The following is a 17869-nucleotide window of genomic DNA, read 5'->3' as shown; positions in this document are numbered from 1 at the left end:
CTGCTTGGTTGTGTTCTGACAGTGTGTGTGTGTGTGTGTGTGTGTGTCTGCAGAGAATTAGTGAAACACTAGAGTACACTGGAGGAGACAGGTCATCTGGCCATGCAGTTTCTCTCTCTCTCTCTCTCTCCGTCTTTCTCTCTTGGTCCACAGTGTGGAAGAACGCCAGGCAGTGTGTGCTCATTTACCCATGATGCTCTCTGCCTCTGGCTCTCTCCGATGTGGTGCCAGTTGTGAGCAAATGGCCACTGACACAGATAATCTGCCTCTCCCTCTCTCACTCACTCACACAGACATATAATCACTGAAACACACATGCAGCTGTACTAACACACACACACACACTCTGCACAGAGCTTAATTACCTTTGACTGGACGCATCAAATATGGAAGATGTCAGCTCTTAGCTATCTGACTACCTGCTCCCTGTGTCTTCCTCTCATTTAGTTAGTACTCACACGTTCTCTTGTGAAACTTTACATTTGGAAGTTATAAACAGGTGTGCGTTTTGTGTATCCTTATACTGTCTGTGCCAGCGACAGCCATGGCAGGAGGCATTATGTTTTTTGGGGTGTCCGTCCGTCCATCCGTAAATGCGATATCTCCAGAAAGCCTGGGAGGAATTCATCATCACATCTGGCACCAACATCCACTTGGACTCAGGGATGGGCTGATTAGAATTTGGCAAACAAAGGTCACACAAAACATTTGTATCGAGTTACTATAAGTCAAAAATATATACATTATAAGGACAAAGGTTGTGAAGTAATAACATCACATAGTATATCCATAACAGTTTTTTCTTTTTTATTCATATTGTGAGATGATTCCATGGTTTCTATAAAATGTTGTGTCATATTATTAATTCTGGCCTAATCCTGGTTAAAAAAATGCCCAAAACAAAACAAAAGGTATGTTAGAACTTCCGAGTGGTGTGTCCCTGGTTGGAATGATCCATTGTGAGTGCGATGTGTTGTGACAGTGTTGTGATTATGGTATGTATCTGCACAGGCAGAGAGGGAGCAGACAACGCAGAGTCAGAAATGGAAATATTGTATTCTTCATCTGGCACACGGGAGCTGCAATTTACTTTGATAATGATAACACTAAGAGACAGAGACAGCCAGGGATATGGAACACACACACACACACACACAAACACACATGAAGTTCATTTCCAAGAGGTTTCTAAAAAAAAAAAAGCCTCTTCACTTTCTACTTGTGACTGTTCTGGTTTGACAGAGTCACTTCTCAGTTTTGCTACAATCAGATTGTTTGTAATGTTTGTGTGTGTTGTGTGTAGGCTTTGTCTTTGTGTGTGTGATTATAGATACAGGCATCTTTCTATCCAGTCCTGTATTAATGCAGTACTGTACTTGGTTTGTGGGTATTCAGTATGTGGCTGTGTGATGGTTGCTGAGTGGTGGTTGGCATGGTAATAGGTCATTTTAATGTGCTGTTATTAAGGTGGTGGATTGTTTGCTTTGCTTGTTACAGGTGGATGTGACACAATCATAATCAACTCCAAATGTACAGTGTGTAGTTAGTTAAGAAAAGAATAAAGCAGTTCAGAGCATGTGACTGACAGTGTGTGTGTGTTCTGTGACAGAACTTCGTGTGTTCTCCATTTGGATGCGCAGATGCTGTCAGAACATGATGTTCATCATTTCCATTTTGTTTGACTGAAGTTTGTTATGAGCTCAGACAGGCTGGTGATCAAATGACTCACATGAAGCTTTCCTGCAAAGCTTTGGTAACACACAGATTTTACTTGTATCTATACTATGAGCATCTTTTTGGACTTCATTTTTTTCCCCTCTACCCATAATCTAGTATTATATAGAATGATTTAAAGCCCATTAGGACTGTGCTAGTGTTTGAGATGTGTGGTAAACTAACGAATGAAACACATCAGTTTAATGAACCCAACCTCAACATGTTGAGTGTGAACGCAGCCTCTCTCCCTCACTCTAACCTTGTCTGTCTTTCTTAACCCCCCCCACCAACAGATTAGAGTGATGTTATGCTCTAGATAATCAGCGAAGGGATTAGTGTCATCTCAGCGACCCCACTAGATTAATCTGCTGCCACACACACACACACACACACACATGCGTGCACACACAGTGTGATCTAGCAATGAGAAGCAGAAGATGTGTGTGTGTGTGTGTGTTCTATTTGTAAAAATGTGTGTGAATGTGGACCTGTACTTACATATATATATTTGTCCATAAGTGGAAGCATTTGCAAAAATGTTTTTGTGTATATAAAAGTGTGTATAAATGATTATTTATTGTGTGAATTTGTAGTGGGTTTGTGGTGTTGTGTGTGTGTGTCTGTACACGTTGGAAGGTTACTGCATGTGGGTCTGTGATGTAAGCTTGTGTGCGTGTGTGCTATACTGTGGTCAAACGTAGGGGTGTGCGTTTCTTTGTGTGTGCTTGTGTGTGTTCAAGTTCACCTTGTCATGTGTTGTGTCTTCACCCGATAATTCTTTTTTCTCTTTTTTGTACTTTTATTTTTGTCTAAATGTCTTAATGTGCACAGTGCAGCTTTCATTTTGACGTTTTGTGTATCGGCGTGTGCAACGCTTTTAACGTGCGTGTGTAAACGATTGTGTGATACTAGCTTTCATGTGTGTATGTGTGCGTACATGTGGTTACACAGTGTGAATACCTGTGTGTAGTTGCTTTACAGAGCAGGTGCACCACCCTGGTTACCCCCCCCCCCCCTTACACACACACACACACACACACACTGTAACTGTCACCTACATAGTAAATGAGCGGCTCAGTGGTTTCAGCCTGTAAGCACATTCTGTTCTGTTATAAATAAACGATCGGATGTAGCATCAGTCGCATTCTGATGCACAACCGCTTCATTTTAGCTTCCACCGCTTTCATTCTGTCATGTAAGATTTTTTTATAGAGGACGAGTCCCCAAAAACTCTCCAAATATTCATCCTGTGTCACAGTTTCTAGTTAAAACAACATACAACATACATAAATTGTGTCAGCATATCAAAGGAGAATCTTTTTCCAGATTTTGACCAGATGATGGATAAATCAAAATAAGCAAGGGTTAACCTCATCCTAATAGAAACATGTAAACATGAAACTATATTGGTATACAGTTGAGGCATTTCACTCACAACTACAAAAACCATCATGTTTCAAGGATAATGTATTCTTCATTCTGGGACCACAGACATTAGTACATATATTGTATATATGTATATTGTATATATATTATCATGCATGTATTTCTGCTAAGATAGCCGTCAAAGCGGTGAGGTGACCAGACTGCTAATACTAGAGCATCGTGCCATGCTGTCTAGTTGGGGTAGGCTCAAACATTGCAAACCCAGTATGAGGAGCAACAACAACTGTTGAGCTACCTGCTAACTGTAAAAAAGAAAAGAAAATAAAAGTAGTTTTTGATCCTTATCTTGCTAGAAATATAAAATGATAACAGGGAAGGACGTATTAGTGACTGATATATCACTCAGTTTCAAAAACCTGTGCTCTATTTTCCCCAAACAATGCAGCATTAAGCAGAAGTGTACAGTATATAAACGCTGTGTATAAACCTGGTGATCTTGACTCCCGCCTCTTCCTCTTGCTGTTTGTGTTGAAATGCAGTGAGTCAGCCGTCTGTCTCACCTCTGTGCGACCTTATTAATGAGTGTTGAGCCATGAGGCTGGACCCCCTCTGAGGAGGTCACATCTGGACACTTTATATAGAAATACATATCCGTCTTTCTCTTTCTTGTTCTTCCAGCACATTTTATTCATCTATTGTTTTGGTTTTTTTTGTCACCTGTCCTTTGTTCAGTCCTTCTTTTTTTATATATATTATTTTTCTTTCTGTAACTTTTTTCTTTCCTTTTCTTTTTTCTCACAGTTCTTCCTATCTTCCTATATTTATTTATTTTCTCCTCTTTGACTATACATCATCTCTCCATCATCCTTTCCTCCTTCGCCCACTCTCCTCTGCCTCCTTGCCCTAGGAGCCCCTCACCTCAGCTGGGTGCGGTGCCAAGGTCGTCCCCCTGTCTCCCTGAGCTGAATCTGGCTCTTTGTGCTTAGAATGTTTAAACACAGAGGAAAGAAGGGAGTGATCCCAGTGATCAAACTGAAAAACTACAAACTCTTAACAAGCCTTTGGAACCCTGAGCCCCTTGTTATCACATGATGTAGGTTTAATTAGGTCACATGATGACACATGAGCTACTTTAATCATTGTAACTCAGTGATTTTTCCTCCCATTGTCTCTACTGATTGAAACTAAACCAGCCCCCGTCTCATATTTTTTTCAATGGATGTCATAAATTGATTAGCGCTGCATTGACTTCGCTGCATTAACGCGGACGCACAATGTAAGCCACGGTGGAGTATTTAGTATATTATTGTTTTGAAGGGGCTGTGTATCACTTGTAAATTGTCTGTGTAATTAGATCTGACATAGTAATAATAGGTCTCGTCAAGGCGAGGGGGTGAAGGGTGGAAATGTAATACGAACGGTGTGAACAGTGAGCGTTTCAGGGTTCCTGATCAGGGGGAGGGGGGGGTGTCCTGGAGTACTTTGTGAAGAATGGTTTTATTTAAGAATGGATGGAGTTAATTATCACTGTGTGAAAAAGAAGGTAGTTAAAGAGAATAGCTATTCATTTTAGAGGCAGGTGTCACTCCCAGCCTCCTACCGGTCCTTTGAATGTGCATATCTTTCCTGCTAACATACTAAAGCTAAGAGGCTAATTGTAGGTATTCAGTCACCAAAGTATTGGGTTAAACTAAATATATCAAAAATGTCAGCGCCAATATGTGTATGAATGGTGGGAAGTTCAAACATCTATCTATCTATCTATCTATCTATCTATCTATCTATCTATCTATCTATCTATCTATCTATCTATCTATCTATCTATCTATCTATATGTGTCTATCTTTTTAGTTGTGTATCTGTCTTTCCATCGGTTGGTCTGTCTTCTTCATCCTCTGTCATCCATCCAGATGAGGCCCCTAGAGACCAAGCTTGGGTCACTCATGTTACACTGTGTGTGTGTGTGTGTGTGTGCGTTTTCCTCTCACTCTGTGTGTGTCCTTTATCTTTCTATCTCTGCATGTCTCTGCTGCTATGTGTGTGTACAACTTGTGTGTGTGTTTGTGTGTGTGTGTGACAGACTGTGAAATGGTGCGTAGTAGCACCTGGGCCCTTCAGTGTTGATTGATCGGCTTGGTCATGTGGAAGAGTCCCATCTGGCCAGCCACGCTACGGTGTGTGTGCTGTGTGTGTGTGTGTGTGTGTGTGTGGTGGAGAGAGAGTGCTTGTTTGTGTGTAAGAGGTGAGAGAGAGGGAGATAGAGATGTGCAGCATTAAACAGTATGTTTATTGTGAGCGAGAGAGAGAGAGCGAGGAAGAGCTCTTCAGTTATAACTGTGGCTCCCAGAGGCCAGAGATGAACTGTATTTTATCACACAGGGATTGTATTCGGATTGCAAGCCTTAAAGGAAAAAATCTCTATTTTTCAGTACCTATAATGTTATTTTCATAGTTTATTGGTACGGGTCTGTCTTCATGCTTAATATGATGGTGCCAAAAACATTTAGACTATGTGGTTCTTGTAGCATCCTTTCTCAGAGAGGTGTTAGGACCACTATGTCACGTTCATCCAGCTAGCCTTCATCACACAAACTCAGTGGCCTACCCCGCTAATGGTCTTGAGGTAGAATGGCAGCAAATCCCTGTGGCCAGGTGTTGAATTTGGCTGAGGCTGTGGTTGTTCTCCCTGTGCCTGTGCGGCTTTTCTCTGGGTTCTCCAGTATTGGTTGTGGGTGTTAGTGTGACTGAGACAGGTCTCCCCATGTTAGCCCTGCAATGTACTGGTGGACCCATCCAGGGTGTAACCCAACCCAACCCTCTTGTCCATTGACAGCTGGGATGGGCTCCAAGCTCCCATGACCCTGCCGGACAGGACAAAGTGGGTTGTGAACATGGGTTTGAGGGAATGGCAGGTTGGACAAAAGCTAATTAAAAACAGTGTTTTTATCACATGCTCAGTTGGGTGCAATTTGTACTTTGATGTGTGAACTTTCTGTAAATAGGTTGAAAGTAACAGGTTGTACCACTTGTTAGTATGTTACACAGATGAAGGCTGGGACGTCTTAAAACATTTCATAGTATCCTGGGTACATGTAAAGATACAGTTACACCCACAGACGAGTTTCAGTGCTGCACCTTTGTAATACTTCCAGTACTAGCACTAAAATGATCCCTGAATCTCAGATAGTCTAACACAAAGACAGAAAGAAGAGGTGCAAATAAAGCTTCAGCACACAGAATCCACTGTGCTTGTTGCACGGCCAGACAAAAAAACAAGGGCTTTTTCTCAAATATTTCTCTTTATAACAAAACACTAGCCTTATCTACTGTATGTCAGTCCAAGTCCCCGTGCTAGCACTGGTTGTTTAATGATCTTTTTGAGCCCCTTTTGTACATTGTTTTGGTTTTACAACACATTTCCAATGCATCAGTGTGTGTGATATTTCTGTGGAAAAAGGTTGTTACTACCATAACTTTATATTAGTAATAGTATACATTATGATATTTTATTAATGCATCATATTATATATAAGTCAACCTCTGGAAGACATTTGTCTTTCTTCTTCATCAGCAACATCATCATGTATTCCAGACGACAAATGATGGAGCATTGTAAAATATTTAGAACCGAGTCGTAAATTGGTGTAAATCTGAAAACACATTCTCTTTTGTTGTAAGTTTGAGTTCAAGATTAGGAGTTTAAACAGGGAATAGAGCGAATTAAAAAGAGACAAAGAGAAAAACAGATGCAGAATGAAACTAACAGGGACAGATAGACAGGGAGAGAGAAAGACAGAGAAAGAGACAGTATGTTTTCTGAAACGAAGCCAACTGATAATTAATGCGTCTGACATCATGGTGCTCTAATTAAGCCTGGCATTCATTAAGCCAAGTGAGGGGTGGGGGGTGTTCGTTAGTAGCTTTTTGGAGGGGGGGATTTGTGAAGTCTTCATTGTTACTCTTTTTAGACAATGGAAAAAGGGAGATGGAAGGAAGAAGAAACAGAGGTAAACAGATAAGGACAGTCAGACTCTCAGGTGAGGTAACGGGGCTTCTGGCAGCCATATTGGAAGTCACCAGCTCATGAGAAGCAGTGGCCACAAATGACTGATTATCCATGTGTTGAACTTTTATTTTATCTCAGCAGAAGCAGAGGCAGTTGTATCTGATTAGTTAGTTAGGTGATTGGTTTGCTCTTCAAGTGTCGGAAAGATAATGGAAACATAATCAGAGAAGCTAACTCTTTAGCACATTTATTGACTCCTAACTCCTATTTCTTAAGAAAAAACAATAATTTCTACTATTCTAAATGACTACAGTTTTGTCCTGTTTAATAGTCGCTGTTATACAAGCAGCAGGTTTCATTGTAATTAGCTGGGTTAGCTATGGCCTAGACACACATACACATCCCAAAATGTCCAATCCTAAATAAGTAAAGTCTAAAGATCCATGAAAGAAAGCACCTGTATCAAAAGTGCCATCCGGGCATCTACATCAGGTAAAATGAATACTATATTACAAAAACATAAATGAAAAGAATACAATAATCTGGGATTAGTTACAAAACCCCTAAAAAAGCAACATGTAATAAAATTTCTCATTAGCCTCAAATGATGATTCTGGGCTAAAGTTAATGTTCAGTCCAGCACTAAAGGCCCTAAAACTCAGATAAGGATATAAAGCTTATTTATCTAAAGTAATTATGGCTAAAAAGATCATTTAGAACTCTGCAAAAGAGCTGTAACTCCAATGGAAGGCTTAGCTACAGGGCCATGTATAGACGGGTTGGACAAGTGACAACAAGATAATAATATATAATTTTGTGTTGTTGAGGCCGAGGTTGACTCTCGACACTGAACACAGATTAAAGATTTACAGTGACAGCCTGCATCCAGAGTCAGGAAGTAAATGGGGGAGAAAAAAGGTGATAGGAAGAGTAAGGTAAAGGGGCAGTGGGAGGAGACACAGTTGGGAAATGTAAGGTTACATTAAAACAGAAGATGTTAGCAAGTTTGGGATCCCTATCCATTTTTTTGATCGGAGGATTTTCTGATAGCTAATTAGGCATGGAGGGCCAGCCATCGACAGCTGCATTCATCATCATAAAACGTAATAATTAATGACATTCCAACAAAGAAAAATATGCAAATGAGCTCTCCTCATTAGCATTTTCATATTCAGCTCCCATAATGCTTTTGCTGACAAGGTTGTAATTAATGAAAATTCATGTCTCTTAGCCGAGGTCTAGATTGGATCGCATTCATTCGCAATCCCCCAAACGAGTAGTGGAGAGAGAAAAAAAAAAAACACGACGGGGATCACTGCCAAGTTTTTAGTGAGACTAGCAGGAGGGGTGGGAGGGAGAGAGAGAGAGAGAGAGAGAGAGAGACAAGAAGAGAGGAAGAGAGAGAGGAAGAGTTAGATGGAGGAAGGCAGATGGCGAGAGATGAAAGGAAGACAGGCAGTGAGAGTCAGGGAGAGGGAGAGAGAGAGGCCTGCAGAAAGTTACAGGAAAGCATGCAGAGTGACATGGAGACAGACAGGTAGAGAGAAGAGTGAAATATGAATGGAGAGAGGCGGAAGAGGAAAAGGAACGCCGCGGTGGGCACATCACAGTTTCAAGAAATATGTTTGTTTTCTGGGATTTCTTTGAGAAAGTTCATTACATGCTTCATTGGCACAATACAGCATTTCTTGGCTTTTCTGAGCCTGATATAAATCCTCTATACACTCCATATTATTTTGTTGGGGAGGTAGAACGTGTGTGTGTGTGTTTCATTTCATATATGTTAAGCTAGGAGGAAATGTCTGTGTTGAGGCACACATCTAAGTATTCTTTACTGTTTCAAACAGGTCTCTGTGTGTGTGTGTGTGTCATGGTCTGCTTTTTTCAGGCTTCTTCGTTGATTTTGTATTTGGAGTTTGCTTCAGATTGGACCTATTTTTAAAGATCCATCCATTTTCTCAGCCTGTTTTGTCCTGTACTGGATCATGGGCCATAAGCCTAGCGTGCATGTTTTTTGTATGTATGAGGAAGCCGGAGTACCTGAAGAAACCCCTTTGGCAGGCAGAGGAACCCTCTTGCTAACCACTGCACCACCTTGCCGCCCTCTATGACTGACCTTATCCTGTAATTCCACACAGTTCACAGTAATAAGTGAGGAAGGGATCATTGAGCCTGTCAGAATGTGGCTATGACGTCACATGATTTTTTTGATTCTCTTTCTCTGCAGGTCTCATAGTGCCTTTGTTCGCAGCATTTGTAATTTCCCGATGAATGATTTGGTTAAAAGTCAGTACATCTATGTTACAAAAAGAGAAACATGTGATGAAGAGTTCCTCCCTTTGGGGGATTGGGATGCACACCTGTGCAAACTAGAGTCAGTGCTTCACCAAGAGCTTATCACTCTGAACGTGTGTGGTGTGTGTGTGTGTGATGATGATTCTGACAGATAGCAGTATCTGTGGTTTAGCACCTGAACACAGATAATAGTGATATTTTGCTCTTCACTCCGCAGCAGCGGGTCGTTATTGTATTCAGCCTTTGTAATAACAATATTCAACGACGTGATGTCAGTTTAATCTGCATGTCTGTTCAGAGTGTTTTATTAGGCTGCTCTGTATATATCAGTGTCTACTTGGTCAGGTGTGATGGCTGATGTGGTGTCTTGTTGTTGATGTCATCATCATCAAACTTATATTTAAAGCACATCAGTGAGATAAAATGGAAAAAACTACTTTAGTTAAATTGTGCTTCCTGTGGATTAATGTATCAAAAAAAAATCTTAATTCAGTCCATTATACAAGCCGGGGATGTATTTATCTTGTCCAGTCACTCTAAATAAAAACAAAGCAGGTAATCCACATTCACTGTCAAAATTCTTGGAATTGAATATATGAAGTATGAGGTGAAAAGTAGAAAGTAGAAACTGTATTGCACTAGATAAAAGACAAAGAGAGATGTAGAGTGCATGTTAATCCATAGGAAGAGTAAAAGTCCTCAGATTAGATGGTTTTGTTCAGGTTTAAGCAGGATAATCTCTGTAAAGTGCTGTCTGTATGTCAGCTTCAGACCTCCCGATAATGTCTCCTAAGAGGTATTCCAAAATACATTTAACATGATGCACTGAATAATAATAATCCCAGTTATTTTACAATGTTTTGATTAAAACTACACGTGAATTAAAAGCTGCTGCTGCTGCTACTCATAACACACAGACTCTGGTGCATGTTAAATTGATGCTATAAATAAAACGGTGTAAACAAAATGTTCATAAAATGTTCCTGTGTAATTGTGTCGAAATTTTATCACGTTAAATCGAAACATTTGTAATTTAGTTTCTATAGAAAAAGCACGCGGGGTGTCGAACACGAAGCCGCACAAAGCAGGAGAAGGAGTCGACTGGAATACTGATATGTTTCTCTGTGTGTTTGTGTGTGTGTGAAGTGTTGGCACGAGATAGCAGTTGCCCCCTGGGCTTTGCCAACGTGGCACTGCCCCCTCTGCAGCAGCATGGCACAGTCTCAGTCTTTGTTGTGAAACTGGCTGTGTGTGTGTGTGACTGTGTGTGTGTGTGTGTCCTGGAAAGAGAGAGGTATCCAAAAAGAACCAACAGAGGACTAAAAAAAAGTGAAAATTGTGAAACAAACCAGTCGTTTGTTCAGATGAACTCAACATTTGGATGTTGAAAAGTGAAAAATGTGTCTTGTGTCTGTGTGCACGCGTGTTCCTGATGAACCTGGCACATCTTGAATGCATTTTTTAATAGATAAGACTAACTGTTGGGGTCATTTATTTGGAACTCCCTCAAAACAGTAAGTGGCGAGTTGGGCGTAAGTGTACAATCCTCAATGCAATCATTTTTCTGAATCTTTTTTTATCTTTTCTCCTCATGTCTCCCCTTCTCTCTCTCTCTTCCTCCTTTATTCACCTTCTGCTTTCCCGCCCCTCTCCTTCTTTTTTATTGTCTCTTCTCTTCTCTTCCGCCTTGTTTGCGTGCCACTGAGCAACTGTCTGTCTCTCTGCCACCTCAAGAGGGAGCTGCCGCATACCTGACCTTTGACCCCTCACTGCTGATCAGTGTGTACTGACCTGTTATTTGAAAGTCTGACATAACAACACTGCACTGCACGCTGCAGTGTAACGATCCATGGTGTTGTGATGCATGAGATGACATCTGCAGCCAGCATTCACACTCTCAAAGATGTTCATCGTAACGAGTTACATTACAGTTTTTAGAAAAACTAAATATCTTACAGTTTCTTCATTATATCTGTTACAGCAGTGTGTGTGTGTGTGTGTACGTAGAGGTGCTGTCTTTGTGGTTTTGTCTAAACTGAACGTGTCTGTTTTGTCTGAACAGATGTTTCCTGTAGCAAGATTTTTAGGTAACAGGCACACTGTCTGTGTGTGTGTGTGTGTGGTGTGTGTGTGTGCTTTACAGAAAAGTGCCAGTTTCTGGAGGATAAATGTTCCTCAAGCTTTGCTGCAGTTGTCTTCACTGTGCAGATTGTCTGATTAGGTCTGCCCAAGTTTGAAATCCAGGTTCTATTCTCTGATTGGCTGGAGAGGTTTGAGGCTTTGTCCACTTAAGATAGACTTAAGCCAGCACTAAATAAATCTGTTTTAGTCAAAAAAGTCTTTTTTAAAATTTCACAAAAACACATACAAACAAAAAAAAAGAGAAACATGCATAACATGGTGAGAGTAAAGTGTCTCTTCACCAACATTTTCCTCGTGATCCATGCAGAAAAATCATCTTTCTTGGTGTCAGTGGTCTGCATAGAGGCAGAGTACTGCTGATATCCCCTCATCCGTCCAGTGTAGTGCAGATTATTTAATCAGAACACAGAGCGACATGCAGCTTAAAAAACACACCTTAATTGTAATGCTCTACATCCTCCCTCCTTTTCCTCCTCTCGCTTTCCTCATTCTTCCACAGTGCCTCTCCCTTGTTCTCGCTCACTCAGCCTCTCTCTCTCTCCACTTTACTCTAGCCTCTCTCTATCACTCCTTTCCTATCTCTCTCTTTCTCTCTGTACCATATGGTGTACCATGGTACATTTAGCTTGTCAGTGATAATGGATGGCCATGGAAGCCCAGTTTTGCTTTAAGCGCTAGCTTGCTGCTTGCTGTCTCAGTGTGTGTAACTGTGTGTGTGTGTCTGTGTGTGATGACGGCTGCTGATGCTTTCGGCTGTAGGATGAGGGATCATGAAGCAAAATCAGCCCTAACATACACTAAACACACACACACACACACACACACACACTGAGCTTCCAATATTGCGGTCACTTCTGGCCAGTTTAGTTCTAGTGATCTGATTGGTTACCAAAAACAGGATTTGGCTGTGCATTTTTTCAGGCTTTTATTGACACTAGATACCTTTAAACAGTTCAAAGATTACAAGTGTTACCTACTAAAAAGGATCGAACTAACCAATCACATGATATGACATAACACCATGATATAATAAAGCAGCCCTCATATAGAGACTCAACAGCTTTCTTCAGTAGCCATAACACAGTGGGGGTGAACATAGTAGTGCATTTATTAGCAATATCAGAGCCCAAGGAGAGGCATCGTTGGATTTACCTGCTAGATGTACAAATAACAGTCTCTGCTCAAACCTTGCTTGTGTAAATAATACCTCTGTTGGGAGAGTACATCTCTGTTCTCTTTCTGTTTAAAGCTTTTAAAAGTCGCCCTCTCTGTACTCCTTTTTTCAACTTATAGAACTTCTCTTGATGCTTTGTGCATCACTTATTTTTACAAGGATCTACTAGAAAATTGACATTCGAAGGAAATGTCCTCATTCAAAGCATGTTTGTAGAAGGCCAAGTTTGAGTGTGAGAAATCTTTATCATTATGGTGATTCTCATTCTCTGATTGACATTGAACAGAAGACCCTTTCACTTAGCACAAAGCCTTTAGTTATCGGTAGCTTCTCATAAATACAAGCATCAGAAGCATATACACATGCACAAAACTGGAACTTTGTATCCTCCATTTTCAGCATCTCTTTGTGAAAAAGTTCAGAGATAGTAAATGAATGAAAAGGATCTATAGACTGTCCACGCTTTGGCAAATCTATCAGTTATTTACAATGAATCACTGTTATAATCACACTTTGATCATCATGGAATATTGTGGAAATCACAAAAAGTTGCAGCAATATTCTAGCAGCGTTCAGCTGAATTATATCAAATCACATGTAAACAGTGTTACTTTATGTACTTTAGTTATACTGAAAATAAGGATGATGATCTCTCCTTCCTCCTCTCCTCTCCTCTCCTTTCCCCCTGCAGCTGTGTTCCCCCTTCTTTCTCCAGCTGTTGCCAACCAATCACCTGCACCCTCTGCCACGCACATACGTATGCACAGTATAATTATAGGAGACAGGGCGCTGGCTGGAGATCCATTTGAATACTTGAATACGGAGCGACATGCACAAATAACCCAGAGAGGTGATCGATCAGGAATGTCTGATGGGTTTTTCTTTCATGTTGATGCAAATCTCTGATTGATTTGTTCAGTTATCATCAAAATAATATTAATACCAAATTACCTTGTACAGACTTGCTTATCAGTTGTCACAGAGGAACAGCATCAGAGAGTGTGGAGCAACAGACAAAAAAAATAAATAAATAAAGACAGAGCTGAGTGGGGATCTGTATAGAAAGTAGAGCAGCCAGACACAAACTTTCCCTGCGTATCACAGCCTTAATGTCCTGACCGTTGGTGGGTTTCCATGGCAGCAGACGAGGGTAAAGTGGTAGCTTTTCCCTTTTTTTCCCACGCTTCCAGGACAGTGCCATGTGAAAGCAGCAGGCACAGTCACTGCTGGCACATACTAAATGGGAACATAACTGACAAAGAGCTGAAAAAACACACTGTTAGTGTTAAACAGCTCCGCATCTACCAGGGATCGAGGTTCAAAACATCACTGGGTGGAGCAAGGCAGTAATACCGATTCTAAAACTATACGTCTTCTGTATGAGTTAGGAAAGGTGCAATTATCTTTCTGACTTTGAGCAAAGAGTAGGTAACACCTGCCATATATCATTACCTTTCTGCTAAGAGAAGGAGATTGGTGGGGAATGGTGGATGGGTATGCAGTGCAGTGGACTTTTAATCAGGAGTCTAAGGTTTAAGTCCAGCTTTTTTGTTTTCCCTCGCTGTTAACATTCATTTTTGTAAGTTTGGCTGAATTTGGCATAAACTATGAGTTGAGGTTAGTCATTTAAAACAGAAAATCTGTGCATGGTCACCATTTTGGCTACCACCAGGATCAGTCTGTGGCCGGAGAAATGTTCTCACATGGTTCATTTTCAACAACTGAAATACTGACCTCATGTCACGCTTTTCGGGTGAGGATGGACTGTATTTAAAATACAGATTGCTGATTTTGAGATGAAAGTAATTCATCATCATCAAGACAAATTAAAACAAATGTAATTTTTGTCTTTCAGGTAGCTGAGTTTGTCGTACCTGTTGAATTTAAGATGACTTTTCCCAATGGTTTGTTAAAACGTCTGCTGGTGCTGGGTCGGTGTACCTGATCCACTTTATTTCATTCTTCTAATATATTTATGTATTGTAAATCATATCTGGCCATTTGAAAAGGTAAAATGAAGTTTGGACCCAGTTGAAGATTCTATCACTCCCACACTTTGTGTTTCTTTGTCTTTCAGCAGGTGGCAATGAAAATATGTCATTGTTGTTTTTGAGCCTTTGTGCTCATAAAAACTGGTTGCTACAGATTTAATTTCTGACCTGTCATGAATGAATTTTAATAAAGGCACAATGGAGCTGTAGCTGATATGGGCATTAACTTGCAAACAAAAAGAAAAAATTGTTTATTCACAATTTGTTCAAGAAAGCAGGTGACTGTCATTTGTAGGCACTTTGGTAGCTCCTCTCTCCTCCCTCCCCATCCCCGTCCTTTCTCCTGCTGTCCATCTATTTCCGCCCTCCTCCTTTCTCCCTCCCAGCGTGATGTCAGGTGGGGTCTGCCCTGCTGCAATGAAACCGCTCTGATCACCGGCTCCCGAACAGTGTGTGGGAGCAGATATGTCATTATTTTGCAGCCAGGTGGTTGTGCTGAAATCACACAGAGCACATCAGCGCTCTGATGCGATCTACCGCAATAGGCCACCACTCATATTACAGCAGTCCAGGTGTTCAAACCGCCGTCATATTTGTCTAAATACAGGGATTAAGTTAGGAGTCAGGGTGGAGGAAGAGGAGGGATCGGCCTGTCATTGATGGCAGGAGACTGAGAATGGGGGGAAGGAGGAAGAAAACATGGTGGAAAGTCAGGGAAAGAAATGTATTCTGTACATGGAGGTCAGTACACTCAAACTAACATCAGTAGAATTTTATTAAGAGAACAGATTTGATCCACTAATACACTGAGACCTTCAGCCTTTGGCATCAGAGTAGATTGATTTGAGTGAGGGAATTAAATAAAGAAGTGCATAGGAAAAATAAGGAGTGTAAACATGAGTGAATGTGGGAGAGGAGACATGATCAGAGACAGACAGGAGAAAATCAGAGTGTGATGCTGAACCCCAGGATCCTTTGACTTTTGACCTCTCCAGTCTGACAACACCTGACCCACCATCCATCTCTCCAGGGTAGCCCCTCCTCCTCCTCTCATGTCGCAGAGAGGCAGAAAGCACGAACAAGGCAGGAGAGGATGCCATGTTTCTATTTCTATTACCTATAGAAATCTGAAAGTACAGCTTCGTCTTTGTAGCATCGCACATATTCTATAGCATCAGTCTACGGAGTCCTGCCAGGGACATTTAGTTGGTTCTCTCATGTTTTTGCACTCGTTTTATTTTCTCTCACTCCTGATATTTAGCTCTCACTATGTTGGCACAGTGAACTTCTTGGTTATGTGTCATTGGTTCCATCATTGATAGGAAGAAGAAAAATAAGAAAATAAACATATAAAGCGTGTTTGTTAGTGTTTAACATAGCACGTCCTATCAATGTGGTTTGTATTACCCTGACACTGTTATCTAAAAACAGTATTATCATTTTTACAGTACTGAAAACAAAGGAAGGTATCATGTCTGGATAAGATGTTGCCTACTGTAAATGAATAGAGTGGGAGCTTAAAAAGGTGTCATCTCCATGAACAGTTAAGTGTCATGTACATGTATTTATATACCATAAAAAAAAAAGCCATGTCCGTGTTCACATCCTGGCCCGTTCTCCTTTCAAGACATGAGAATCTTGCGAGCCTGCCGTCTTTATTTAGTCAGACAGTGTCAGTGAACAACACTCTGCCATCCAGCTCTCTGCTCATTGTGTTGCACTTTAATACTTCCATATTGTGCTGCTAATTCAGAATTTCACACTTTTTCTCTCGTCGCTACCTCTCTCTTTGTCTCCGTGCGCCTTTCGCCTTCCATCTCAACCCCGAAGACAAGAGAAAATGTGTTAAATCCACCTCTAAGAACCTTTTCAGTTCAACATTAGCAGTCGTCATCTGTCTGCCGAACAATACTCAAAACACAATTTACAGCTACGACTAGAGCATCCCGCCTTTGTTTACTCTGCAGCTAAATATTGTTCCATCAATAATGGACTCCAAACACAGAATAAGGCTTTTAGTTGTAGGTAATCCTGAATGTTTTACAGGAGATTTTTTTTTCTTCTTCTTTTTTTTTGCTGTGGTTTATTGTCTTGGAAGCATAATTGGAGTGTGTTGTTTTCCTCATTTGTTTTAGGTTTTAGGAGGAACATGGGCTCAGTGCCTCATGGATGTAACTCCAGATGCTTTTGTGTCCGAGGTATTTGTGGAAGTGCTGCCCGAAATCCGCAAGACAAAGACAGCAGATATGGTGGGGGAAACTATAAACCCTGAAAAGAATCAAATCCTCCGAAATTCTTCTCGGCGACACTTATGAAAGGAGCATGGGGGGGTGTGGGGGGGTTCATTTGGAAACAAGGTGATGTCCAAAAAGAACGCTCTCGTCGTCTACCTCCTGCTGCGTTTCAGGTGCCATGTTTTTGACTCACCCACCACCACCACCACCCATTAGATCAGAGTGAAATAAAGACAGATTGATAAATTCATGTATGGCAAAGTGAATGTCGCCAAATCGAGTCAGACCCCGACCAAAGTAAATGCCGTGCCACAGAGTAAGAAAAGAGAAGGAAAAAAAAAAGAGAGAAAGAGGGATGGAGGGGCGGGTGGGGAGAAGATTTGGGGCTCTAATGCCAGCCTTATGCGTCTTTTAGTCGTTTCCGCCGTCGGGGCTTGGCACCAGCATGGCGCTGTCAGCCAGCCAACAAAAATCTGCAGTGCCTGCCGCATTTCAGCAGCCCTGTTTTGTCTGAGACCAAGACACACCGATACAGGAAAAAACGCACACTTGTGCGGCATACACACTCTGTGCTGCGAATTGTTTCGCTTCAGAACTGACGCTTTGTGGAAGAAAATTTAGAAGTCACATTTTTTAAAAAATTCCAAGGAAGGGATTTCTTTCATTTTTTTTTCCATTTTCCTTTTTTTGTATTCATTTATTTCTGGAGTGCCAATAAATGCACCACGCTGATTTGAGAACATTCATCAGAACAGTTAAAGTCCTGCTGCCTGGTGGACGGTTCCTTGGTGTTGCCTTGTTTGTCACCTCATTGTTGTTGTTTGTCTATTGATTCCAGGGTGGAGGAGGGGTGTGTGTGTGTGTGTGTGTGTGATGGGATGTGGTGAGGGCAGGGGGGGTTGAGATGGGATACAACGAGGGGGGG

General features: G+C 41.2%; 1 protein-coding gene across 5 annotated transcripts in view; it reads left to right on the top strand.

Annotated features, from left to right (window-relative positions):
- Window positions 1-17869, top strand: part of tcf4 (transcription factor 4) — a 148555-nt gene that overhangs the window by 41628 nt on the left and 89058 nt on the right. The window lies entirely within an intron of this gene.

This window comes from Parambassis ranga, chromosome 12 (genome assembly GCF_900634625.1).
Source record: "Parambassis ranga chromosome 12, fParRan2.1, whole genome shotgun sequence".
NCBI lineage: Eukaryota > Metazoa > Chordata > Actinopteri > Ambassidae > Parambassis > Parambassis ranga.
The sequence above is the reverse complement of the archived record's forward strand: the minus strand, read 5'-3'. Positions and strand labels throughout refer to the sequence as shown.